The 12,032-nt window shown below is 35.9% G+C and overlaps 1 non-coding gene across 1 annotated transcript; it reads right to left on the bottom strand.

Moving 5' to 3' along the window:
* Nucleotides 1-11,722: 11,722 nt before the first annotated feature.
* trnak-cuu (transfer RNA lysine (anticodon CUU)) lies at nucleotides 11,723-11,795 on the bottom strand. The gene has a single exon. It is a non-coding gene; the product is annotated as a tRNA-Lys (tRNA).
* Nucleotides 11,796-12,032: the final 237 nt, after the last annotated feature.

The raw sequence follows: 12,032 nt of genomic DNA on the forward strand, positions 1-12,032 counted from the left end.
GCTTCCTATAATTGCTGACCAGCTTTTTGCATGTCTCCACTGGTATTTTTGCCCATTCATCTTTAGCGATGAGCTCCAACTCTTTCAGGTTGGATGGTCTTCTTGCCATCACCCTGATCTTTAGGACTCTGGCTGGGCCACTGCAAAATGTTAATGTTTTTGTCCGCTAACCATTTCTTCACCACTTTTGCTGTGTGTTTTGGGTCGTTGTCGTGCTGAAATGTCCACTGGTGCCCAAGGCCAAGTTTCTCTGCAGACTGCCTGATGTTGTTGTTGAGAATCTTGATGTATTGATCTTTTTTCATGATGCCGTTTACTGTGATTAGGTTCCCTGGTCCATTGGCTGTAAAACACCCCCAAATCATTAGGTTCCCACCACCATGTTTGACAGTGGGGATGGTGTTCTTAGGGTTGAAGGCTTCTCCTTTTTTACGCCAAATGAAGGATACATCATTGTGGCCAAACAATTCAATTTTTGTTTCATCTGACCATAAAACAGAAGACCAGAAGTCTTCTTCTTTGTCCAGATGAGCATTTGCAAAGGCCAAGCGAGCTTTTGTGTGCCTTTTCTGGAGAAGTGGCGTCCTCCTTGGTCTGCGTCCGTGGAACCCAGCAGTGTGCAGTGTCCGTTGGACTGTCTGCCTTGAGACGTTGCCACCAGCAGAGCCCAGATTCACCAGGATGGCCTTGGTGGTGATCCTTGGATTCTTTTTCACCTCTCTCACTATCCTCCTGGCCAGCACAGGTGTCACTTTTGGCTTCCGACCACGTCCTCTGAGATTTTCCACAGTGCGGAATGTCTTGTATTTTTTAATAATACTTTGCACTGTAGCCACTGGAACTTGAAAACATTTAGATATGGCCTTATAGCCCTTTCCTGACTTGTGAGCTGCCACAATGCACAGCCGCAGGTCCTTAGTGAGCTCCTTTGTCTTAGCCATGACTGTCCACAAACCAACTGCAGAGAGTTGCTGTTTTTCACCTGTTGAGTTGATTAAAACAGCTGTTCCCAATGAATCAGGGTAATTAGGATGCTTTAGAACAGCTTGGACTATTTGGAATGGTATAGAACTTTGGATTTTCCCATAGACTGTGACAGTTTGCAAAGGGTATGAATAATTTTGGACATGCCACTTTTTGTTCAAATGTAAATAAAAGCTGGGAAATATTTTTTTCCATAATGATGCCTCTTGTACATCGTCTTATTATCTTCTGGAAGACACCTGTGTCATTTCTGGTCAAAAAAAAAATTGCTGGTTGAATAAAAGTAACTTTAAGTCAAAATTTGCCAGGGGTATGAATAATTTCGGGCTTCACTGTAACTATTTTTATACATCGTTTATTATATTAAAATTATTGTTTTTAGAATTTTTTGACACTATATATTGTTACTGTACCCATACTGTAGGACTTTATACAATTGTATTGAATGGTACATGCCACTGGGTAATAACTACACCTCGGCTTCATGCACTTTTTAGACGCTCCCTTAAACTTCCTTATCATTTCAACGCAGATGAACCTCACATTTACAAAATAACAGAAAATACACATTTACAGAAAAAACTTTTTAAACATATTTGATTGTAGTTTGTTCCTTGTTTACTGCAGAATCAGATAATGCAGTTTCACTCATTTTTGGATGTTTATTAGCCGAGAACGAGCCGAAAGAAACTCGAATGTCAGGCGAATGTCCAAGACTTCCTGGTTTAGTTCGTGAGTGTTCTGTTCAAAACAAGTGTGTTTAAATCAAATCAACAATCTGAACTACATAAAGTAACAATACACAGTAATGTACAGAAGTGTGGAAATGTATAAACTCACCTGCGTTCATCAACTTCAATTATCAACAAAACTACACTGCGGTAAAGTTAGTTTTATATTCGACATTCGTTCAACATTCGCCATTCCGATCTATATAAATGGTTAAAAAAACACCTAACACCTACTTATTTTACGATTTCTTGCACAGATTTAAGTATACTACATACTACAAAAATTATTTTATAATAATTTTAAGGTTAAATGTATTTATTTAAAGAAAGATTAAAATGAAACCGCTGATCGAGCTCCCACTTCAGCTAAAGCGTTAGGGAGCGTCATAAAACTAACAGAAAAACGTAGGAAACATTTACTCTGCACTTATTACAGAGAAAAAAATCCATTAAAGTCTTGTAATGTATTTAATGGATTCATGTCAATCTATTTTTTATGAACACAAAATAATGTATCTCACAACCTACAAACCTTGTTTTATAGATGATACCTTTATTTTTATTTATACTTGAATGAATCAATGAATACGTAATACTTTTATATTGGAACTAAATAAATCTATTAAACTCTTGATGATTTAATATAATAAACCCAAACTATTTTTAATATACACATACTAATGTCCCTCACATCCTACAAAAGTTGTTTTTTAAATTATACTTTTTTTTATTTTATTTTTTTAATTTATACTTAAGATCAATGAATACGTAATGTGTGTATAAGAGATAAATCTATTAAACTCTTACATGATTTAATATTAGAAACCCAAACTATTTTTAATATACACATACTAATGTCCCTCACATCCAACAAAGATTTTTTAAATAATACTTTTATTTTTAATTTGTTTTAATTTATAGTTTATATCAATGCATACGTAATAAGTGTGTATAACAGATAAATCTATTAAACTCTTACATGATTTAATATAATAAAACCAAACTATTTTTAACATACACATATTAATGTCCCTCACATCCTACAAAAGTTGTTTTATAGATACTACTTTTATTTTTAATTTATTTTAATTTATAGTTAAAATCCATAATAATAAATCCATAATCAGTGTGTATAAGAGTTACATTTATTAAACTCTGATATAATTTAAAATATTAAAGTCAAACTATTTTTATTAATTACATATTAATGTCTCTCACATCCTACAAACCTTGTTTTATAGATACTGTTTTTATTGTTATTTTATTTTAATTTATAATCATGATCAAAATATCCATAATACTTTTATACTGGAAATAAATAAATCTTATGAACAATGTTTGTAGGATGTGAAGGACATTAATATGTGTATATAAAAAATAGTTTTACTTTATTATAGTAGATTATTTCAGAGTTTAATAGATTTATCTATGATACACACTTATTATGGTTTTTTTATTATGGATTTGAACCATAAAATTAAATAAAATCTAAATAAAAGAAGTATCTACTGTTATGAGGCAGAAAGGACCCAAGATGCAGATTCTTAAAAAATAAACTTTAGTTATATTTGAAATAAATAAAACAAAGCAAAAGACAAAAACCAGAACAAAAAAGCAATCGGGAGAACCCCGATTGCGCCGCAGGCTTCGCAGGCAACTGAAAATAGAAAAGGCAAAAATAATGAATAAATGCGAGGCGCGAACCCCGGTCGCTCCGGTGCTGGGCGTTCGCGCTAACTGGAAGATAGAAAACCGTTAGGCACAAGCTAAAGATAAGCGTCTGGACGCGGCGTGGCGCCAGACGCTGAAATCCTGCAAATAGCAACAGGGGAGATAGCACAAAGCTATAACTTAACAGACAGCGCGAGGGCTGAGAGAAATCGCACCACTTTCCCTAGGTTGAAGGAAATCAAAGGATATAGCTCAGCACAGCGCTTACAATCCCGCACGGTCTAAAACACCGTCCGGGCTACCGTCTTTCCCTGCAAAAATGGGGACGAGAGAACGTTCTCGCCGCCGGGCTACACAGGCCAACACAAACAAAAGGTGCGACCCCCGCTGCTGCACACTGACGGATTAAATAGGCCAGGCGCAGCTGCAGGCAATCGCCCTAATTAGCCGCCCTCCTACTTGAGGCCTTGCTGGGTTTGGGTCTGTAACGCCTGCTTCGCCGGGAACCCGGGGTAAGTTCGCCAGCTACCGCAGGCACCCTAACACTACAAAACAACTGTTGGATGTTATGGACATCAATATGTGTATATAAAAAATAGTGTGGGTTAATTATATTTAATTATATCAGAACTTAATAGATTTATCTCTTGTACACACTTATTTTGGATTTAATGATCTTAACTATAAATTAAAATAAAAAAAATTAAAGCAGTATCTATAAAACAATGTTTGTAGGATGTGAGGGACAATAATGTGTGTATATAAAAATAGTTTGGTTTTATTATATTAAATCTTATCAGAGTTTAATAAATGTATTTAGTTCCAATATAAAGGTATTATGAATGTACTAATTTTAACTATAAATAAAAATAAAATAAAAATAAAAGCAGTAATTATAAAACAAGGTTTGTAGGTTGTGAGGAACATTAATATGTTTATATTAAACATAGTTTGACTTCATTATATTAAATTATATTAGAGTTTAATAGATTTATTTGTGTCCAATGTAAAAGTGTTGAGGATTCAGTGGTCTAAAGTATAAATTAAAATAATAAAAAAAATAAAAGCAGTATCTATAAACCAATGTTTTTAGAATGTGAGGGACATTAATATGTGTTTATCAAAAAAAGCTTGCCTTTATTATATTAAATCATTTTAGAGTTTAATAGATTTATCTCTGATATACACATATTATGTATCAATTGATCTTAACTATAAATTAAAATAAAATAAAATAAAAAGTATTATTTAAAAAACAACTTTTGTAGGTTGTGAGGGACATTAATGTGTGTACATTAAAAATAGTTTGGGTTCATGAAATTAAATCATGTATGAGTTTAATAGATTTCTTTAGTTCCAATATTAAAGTATTATGGGTTTACTGATTTTAACTATAAACTAAAATAAAATAAATATATTATTTAAAAAACAACTTTTGTAGGATGTGAGGGACATTAATGTGTAAAAATAGTTTGGGTTTATTATATTAAATCATATCAGAGTTTAATAGATTTATTTGTCTCCAATATCAAAATATCATGGATTTATTGATCTTAATTCTAAATTAAAAGAAAATAAAAATAAATGTATTATCTATAAAACAAGGTTTGTAGGTTGTGAGATACATTAATTTGTGTTCATAAGAAATAGATTGACATGAATCCATTAAATACATTACAAGACTGTAATGGATTTATTTCTCTGTAATAAGTGCAGAGTAAATGTTTCCTACGTTTTTCTGTTGGTTTTATGACGCTCCCTAACGCTTTAGCTGAGGTTGGCGCTTGATCAGCGGTTTCATTTTAATCTTTCTTTAAATAAACACATTTAACCTTAAAATGATTATAAAATAGTTTTTGTAGTATGTAGCCTACTTAAATCTGTGTAAGAATTCGTAAAATTTGTACATGTCAGGTGTGTTTTCAACCATTTATACAGATCGGAATGGCGAATGTTAAACGAATGTCGAATATAAAACTAACTTTACCGCAGTCAAAAAACTACAAACACAGACACGGAACAGATCCGCACTCGAACAGAACAGGATCAGTAGAGAGAGTGTGAGATATGTGTACTTTGGTCAGTGGTAGTTTTATAGCTTTATTAAAACATTTTACTCACGTTACAAAAACACTTGGGACACTTTATTTTTGCTTTCCTTATCTTGCTGGTGTCACGTTGTATTGAAACTAAAATAAATAAATAAAAACTCAAAATTTCAAAGCAAGTGTTTAGGTTCATTCATCACCTTAACACATATTACAAACTAATCAAGCTCATCAAATTTTAGACATTGTTCACGTAAACAAAAATCTCAATTGGAAGCACAAGATTCATTTATTTAAAGTCGGTGCTGTTTATGGTTTTACACTTAAAAAATGAACAGTTAAAAATAACAACAAACACGACAACAACAATTTAATAATAATGTCACAAATCTGTACCCAAGCAACAAGCTGTAATTTATCTAGCACCACTAGATGGTAACGATCTCTGTTCAACATTTTGAACTTCACTTTAAAAGTCAGTTCAGTGTGTTTTACTGTAGTAAGAATAGCTCCACGTGTTTTGTACGTAGTGTTTATGGTATTTAAGCTGGATGGATAGATGGAAGTTAACATGTAATCTAAGGTAACTCTTAAGTTTATTTGCTGCTGTTGGCTTATAAAGTTTTACTGAACAAACTGGCTCGTATTTTGGCACTGATATACCTTCCTGAATGGTGATCTGCTTGGTCGACACAACTAGCACAAGTAATCGTGGTCTACACCCCACAAACACTGTTGTTCTTGCGCATGTGCTGAACGCTACCATCCTGATACTGCTAAAGTTTCTAAACCTTGGAACTCACACCGGCTCCCAAATGAAACTTGCCATTTGCTGAGTAAATAAAGCCAAAAAGAAAAACACACACACAACTTCAGACTTTACTTTTACATCTCAGATTATTTAAACATACGTGATTGATATAATTCTGAGGTAATTTAGAAGTTTTAGTCAGTAAATAAAAGTAATTTTAGTTAAACATTGCCACCCAAGTATCAAAAAAACTAACTATTCCACTGTTGGAAAACTGTACAGAGTTAAGTTTAGGACCCAGTTGGTCGGTAGATGGCGCTGTAAACATTGATTTGCCTTTTGGTGTTACAATGGACTCCTTGCACGCAAGGCTATGACGCATTTCCGTTTTCAAATAGTGCGGCTTGATCGTTTCCGGTTGTATTGTTTACATTCATCGGCATATGCAAAACCTTCGTGAGATTAAAATGTCAGGTGTAAAGTTTTGAAATCAGAAGATTTCCAGAAACAGCTCAAGAAATATTCAGAGCACTGTTGTGTGCCTCTTTGCTCGGCGTCGGCGAAGTTTAATGGAAGTTTAAGTTTTCATAGCTTCCCAGCTCAGAGTGAACTCAGGAGGCAGTGGCTAATAAACATCCGTCGGGACCACTTCACTATTTCACCTCATACGAAGGTCTATAGCAGACATTTCTTACCAGACCACTTGGTTGAACCAAAAATTCCAGAAAATGGGAGAAGATTGACGAAGGGTGCAGTACAGGCCCGGAGTGGCTAATCGGGAGATTCGGGAGGATTCACGATGGGCCGGCTCATGTCAATCTCAAGTTTGGGCCGGTTGGATGGGAAAAATAATTTTGACACTTATTTGTCACTTATCTAATCTTCTTCTTGCATTCATTCTCCATTCGTTTGACAGCGCAGCCCCTACATCGCTGTAGATTAGATGGGTTCTACCATCAGAGGGAACCCCCCCCCCCTCCCAAATGTTTCAGTTGGTCTTTTCTGGAGCGCCGGTAAAAGTAACAGAATAGCGTAAACCATCAGTCGGTGGTGATGGAGGGCAGGAAGAGGCCAGGTGGAGCCGAAAGGGCCAGGTTAAAAAAAATTAAGGTGTTGGAAGAAGATGCTGCCAAATTAACAGACATGTTTTCCAGATGACAGACCCCATGCAGCCGGTATTGCACAACATAGACAAGTCAACTTAGCGTAGTTTATTTTGTAGAACCCAAATACACACCATTAATCACAAATATCCAGTTTCAAGCTGAAAATAATAAACATGTGTAGTGAAGTGTAATATATTAAATAGCCTAACTCATTAATGGAATGTTTTTGTTCCGACGCTACTGTACTGATGATCCCGAGGAGGCCATGACAGGGACAGGTAGAACAGAGTTAGAACAGAGTTATTTAGACTAAGTTATTTGTAATGTAAAATATAACGTATAGAATATACATAATATTTGTTTAAGCATGTTATGTTATTCAGCAAAATAGGCTAACCCTTAATACATTTTTTTTTTTAGCCTCAGAGCAGCAGATAAGCCATGTCTCATGTCTATAGACAATGACACCGTTATTAATAAAGTGCACTCCTTAGGAGGCTTTTGATGCTGTAGGTAGCCTACTAAATAGTGAAGCTACTTAGGATTTTAGTGTAAACCTAACAATAGAGCACCTCTCTGTTGGGAACACAAATGCAATTTTAATTTCAACTTATTGCTCCTGTACAAATGTAAATAATTTTTCATTTTTATCACATTTTTTACCTTTTAAATCTTTATCTGATTTAAATTTGAATTAAACATGTTTAAGTGAAGTATTTTCTGTTAACTTACCAACATACACCTGAACTTATACCCAATAAAAAAGTCATTGTAAGAGCTAGATGCTGTTTCATTTATTCAAATTTTTCCTCCGTGGAAAAAGTGGGCCGGGTTTGGGCATGAAACTCCCGGGCTGAAAAAGGGGCCCACTCCGGCCCTGGTGCAGTACCATTGCTTTTTTAATGGAACGGCTACAGCACTCAGGCTCCACGGCTAATTAATTTTCCTTTCCCATACAGTAAACATTAGCCAGTTATTTACAGTGGCATGCCTGTTGTCAAACTATCAAAACAAAGCACTAGTTAAGGTATGGGTTAAATAAAAATAAAGCAGTAGTTATCAACTCCAGTCCTAGGGACCCCATGCCCTCTGTAGTTTATACTGTTGTATTTCTCAACACTTTAAATTCAGCTCCTGATTTAATTTAAGCAAACATGTAAATAATTTTCATTACGCACAAGTTCTTTACATAAAAACACAATGCACTGTTTCACAAAAACACAAACACTTTTATTAAGTTAACATATGATTTAATTTTGTTTGTTTGTCTTATTAGGATTTTAATATCATGTTTTACACTTTGGTTACATTCATGACAGGAACGGTAGTTACTCATTACACAAGATTCATCAGTTCACAAGTTTATATTGAAAAGTTACAGACAATTTTATATCTCCAGTTCACCTCACTTGCACGTCTTTGGACTGTGGGAGGAAACCCACACAGACAAGGGGAGAACATGCAAACTCCACACAGAAAGGACCCGGACCGCCCAACCTGGGGATCGAACCCAGGACATTCTTGCTGTGAGGCGACAGTGCTACCCACTCCGCCACCGTGCCGCCCTGTAATTTAAGTATACAGAATATTTAATATTTACATTTTCTCATTTCTGTCCACAAATTCTGTTTCCATCATTTATTATTATTATTTATTATTTATCCATTATTTGTTACTCTTGGCTTGCGGAGCAGATGCCAGTCAGCCCAAGAACTCTGCTCTCGAGTTGACACCTCAATTTTGTGAGCCATATCAAAAAGCTCCTGTTCAGTGCACACAAAAGCACAGGTGGGGGCATCAAGGTGGTGGTCTTTCAGAGGCAGAAGTGGGGTTGATGGAACATCAGGATGCAGCGTGATGTGTCGTAATGGTAAAACAGGCTGCTGATATGACAGAACATTGCCCTCCTGCACCATACCAAATGCACACTGCACAGCTGGCTTGTTGAGTTCCATGCCCATGGTGGTCACCAGCGGCTTGTCTTCAAGGCTGAATTTTTCATAAGCCTCTGCCACTCTAAACATGCATGGATCAGGTAAAGGGCCCACCATGCCCTTGTAGAGTCCACTCCTACAAATTTAAGTAAAGACAATACCCCAAACTATAAGCTTTCAGGTTAATAATAAATTAAAGTTAATTATAACTATTTATACATTTCAGGTGTGGTAGAGAAGGTAAATTGTACAACTGCAGGTCTAATGAGCAGATTTGTAAAGTAAGGAATCACCTTACCTAACTACACCTTGAGACTTTCGATTTGGCACAGGTTTCGTGATCATGTTGTTGATTGGTCCTGGCTTTACACCCTAATAAGAGAGACAAATGTTGCTGTAATGTAGTTCAGACAGTGCATTAAATTAGAATGCTTATCAAGTGTGATTATTATAAACTTACAATTGTCCGAGGTTTGTGCCAGCGCTGTTCAGTTTCAGTACAGCTGTGCACAGGTAGAACTACTGGCACACTGATCTGAGAGAAATGTGCAGTTTGAAAAAGCAAAGCCACTATGTGGTTGCATAGGGCAGTGCCTGCAACACATGAACAGCATGTGTGTGTCAGCACAACATTTACATTACATTTACATTTTCAGCATTTGGCAGACGCTTTTATCCAAAGCGACTTACAGTTATGACTGAACACAATTTTTGAGCAATTGAGGGTTAAGGGCCTTGCTCAGGGGCCCAACAGTGGCAACTTGGCGATGGTGGGGCTTGAACCGGCAACCTTTAGATTACAAGTCCAGTACCTTAACCACTGAGCTATCACAACAGGAGATGAATCACGTAGGGGGTAAGCAAAATTAGTAATGACTTTGTTTAATTCAGGGGTTCCTATACCAGTCCTGGGGATCCCATATCACTTTTTTTTGTTTTACCTTATCTAAAACCTGATTGAACTAATTAACAAATTAAGTTCCTCGTGGGTGAGGCTGAGTAAAGTGTTTTAAAATGGAGAGAAAAAAAATGTGTATGGCATAAGCACCCCAAGAATGGAACCTGGAACCTCTTGCTTATTTTATAGCAATAGGTTTTGGATATAGAACATAGAACATCAAAGAACAGTGAACACTGATTTGAACATCTGAACTTTAGAGCAAAAAGAGATCCCAACCCAGTCATTAAACCCTATGTTTTGCATATTTTTGTGCTTTTCATTTAGCAACGTTTTCATGCTGTTAAGCTGTGTTAGCAATACTGACCATTATAGCATAACAGGGTGAAAAAAGACATAAAACGTAATAATTTTAATGGAATACATGCCTAGAAGTAAATATCATGAACAACAGCCAAGTTGCAGTTTCAGCATAAGACTTCCACTTGTCAACAGAACAAACTAACTCAGCTAACACTAATGTAGTTACCCTTGCTAACGCTAGCTAACTAGCTTCTTTCCGTACATCGCGGGCTAACCTAAAATATAAGATAAACATTTCCTTACCTTCGTAGTTGTGGATGTATGACGAGGCATACAATTTAAAGCCCTTCTGCAGCTTGCTAGAGGGAGCTTTACTGGTCTCCTTACATATCCGATGAACGTTGTTAACGTTCATTCTTGGAAGCTCTTGCAAACACCGACTGAAAAATACCGCCATTGCCAAACCGGAAACGCCAAACCGGAAACGCCGGAGCAGCACTTAAGAAAATGCGGAACTAGTTGTGCAAAGAGCCCATTAAGTCTTTGCTCTAAAGCATGTAAGCATTATCTTTACATAATTAAAACTAAATTATTACTTATTTTATTTTTCAAAAGTTAAGATGGCCAAAAGAGCCCGCAATTGAAGAATCACCCATATACACAGACACCCCTAATTAATGTGTACCATATGTGGTTCTGTGATGAGAAACATAGGTGGTACTTGGAAGTTTTGGTTTGATAATGGGTGGTACTTGGTCTAAAAAGTTTGAGAATAGGATATAGGATATATAGGATATAGGATATTTTGACTAATTAAACTGTTATACATTATTTGATTCTATTTTGTATTAGATGAGATGGTTTGTCTCTGTATTGACCCGCGATTCATTTTTAAATGACAGCTAATGATAGTGATCCGACTCTTTTAAGTATTTTGTATAACATATAAAATGTTGACTTCAACAAAAAGAATCGACTCCTTCAGCTTCCAACAGCTCATTGCTGAGTACTATCAACTTAGTGAATCGACTCTTTCGAGTGTATTCCTGTCGTTTGACTTAAAGAACCGGATTGAAGAATCGACTCATTAGATTTCATTCGTCTTTCTGCACATGAGGAAGAAATCTATGGAGAGATCTCAAATAACATGAACCTGAAGGTATGAACTTACATTGTAGAAAAGAAAAAAAAGCCAGTCCTACAAGCACAAATATCCACCTGATAAGTCACCGGAAACCGGCTGTCCAAAGTGGAAGAAAGTTCTTTTGGTTTCAGTAGATGTTAAATGAAGATACTCGCCCAATGTGGGGCTCGAACCCACGACCCTGAGATTAAGAGTCTCATGCTCTACCGACTGAGCTAGCCAGGCTTAAGCAGCATGTCAGAACAGACAGCTCATCGGTCAGACTTTTTGTTTAAATGTACCAACATACCTGAGTGAAATGTTAATGTTCCCAATACATCTGAATACAGAATATCAAGAAACTATCAATGCTAAGTGTTATTAGCGATATATTATCAATATGGAGACTTTTTTAACGAATATACCAACAGAACTGAGGAAAATGTTGCTATCAATGCTAAGTGTAATAATTGATATATTATG

Source organism: Trichomycterus rosablanca, chromosome 14, assembly GCF_030014385.1.
Source record: "Trichomycterus rosablanca isolate fTriRos1 chromosome 14, fTriRos1.hap1, whole genome shotgun sequence".
Lineage (NCBI taxonomy): Eukaryota > Metazoa > Chordata > Actinopteri > Siluriformes > Trichomycteridae > Trichomycterus > Trichomycterus rosablanca.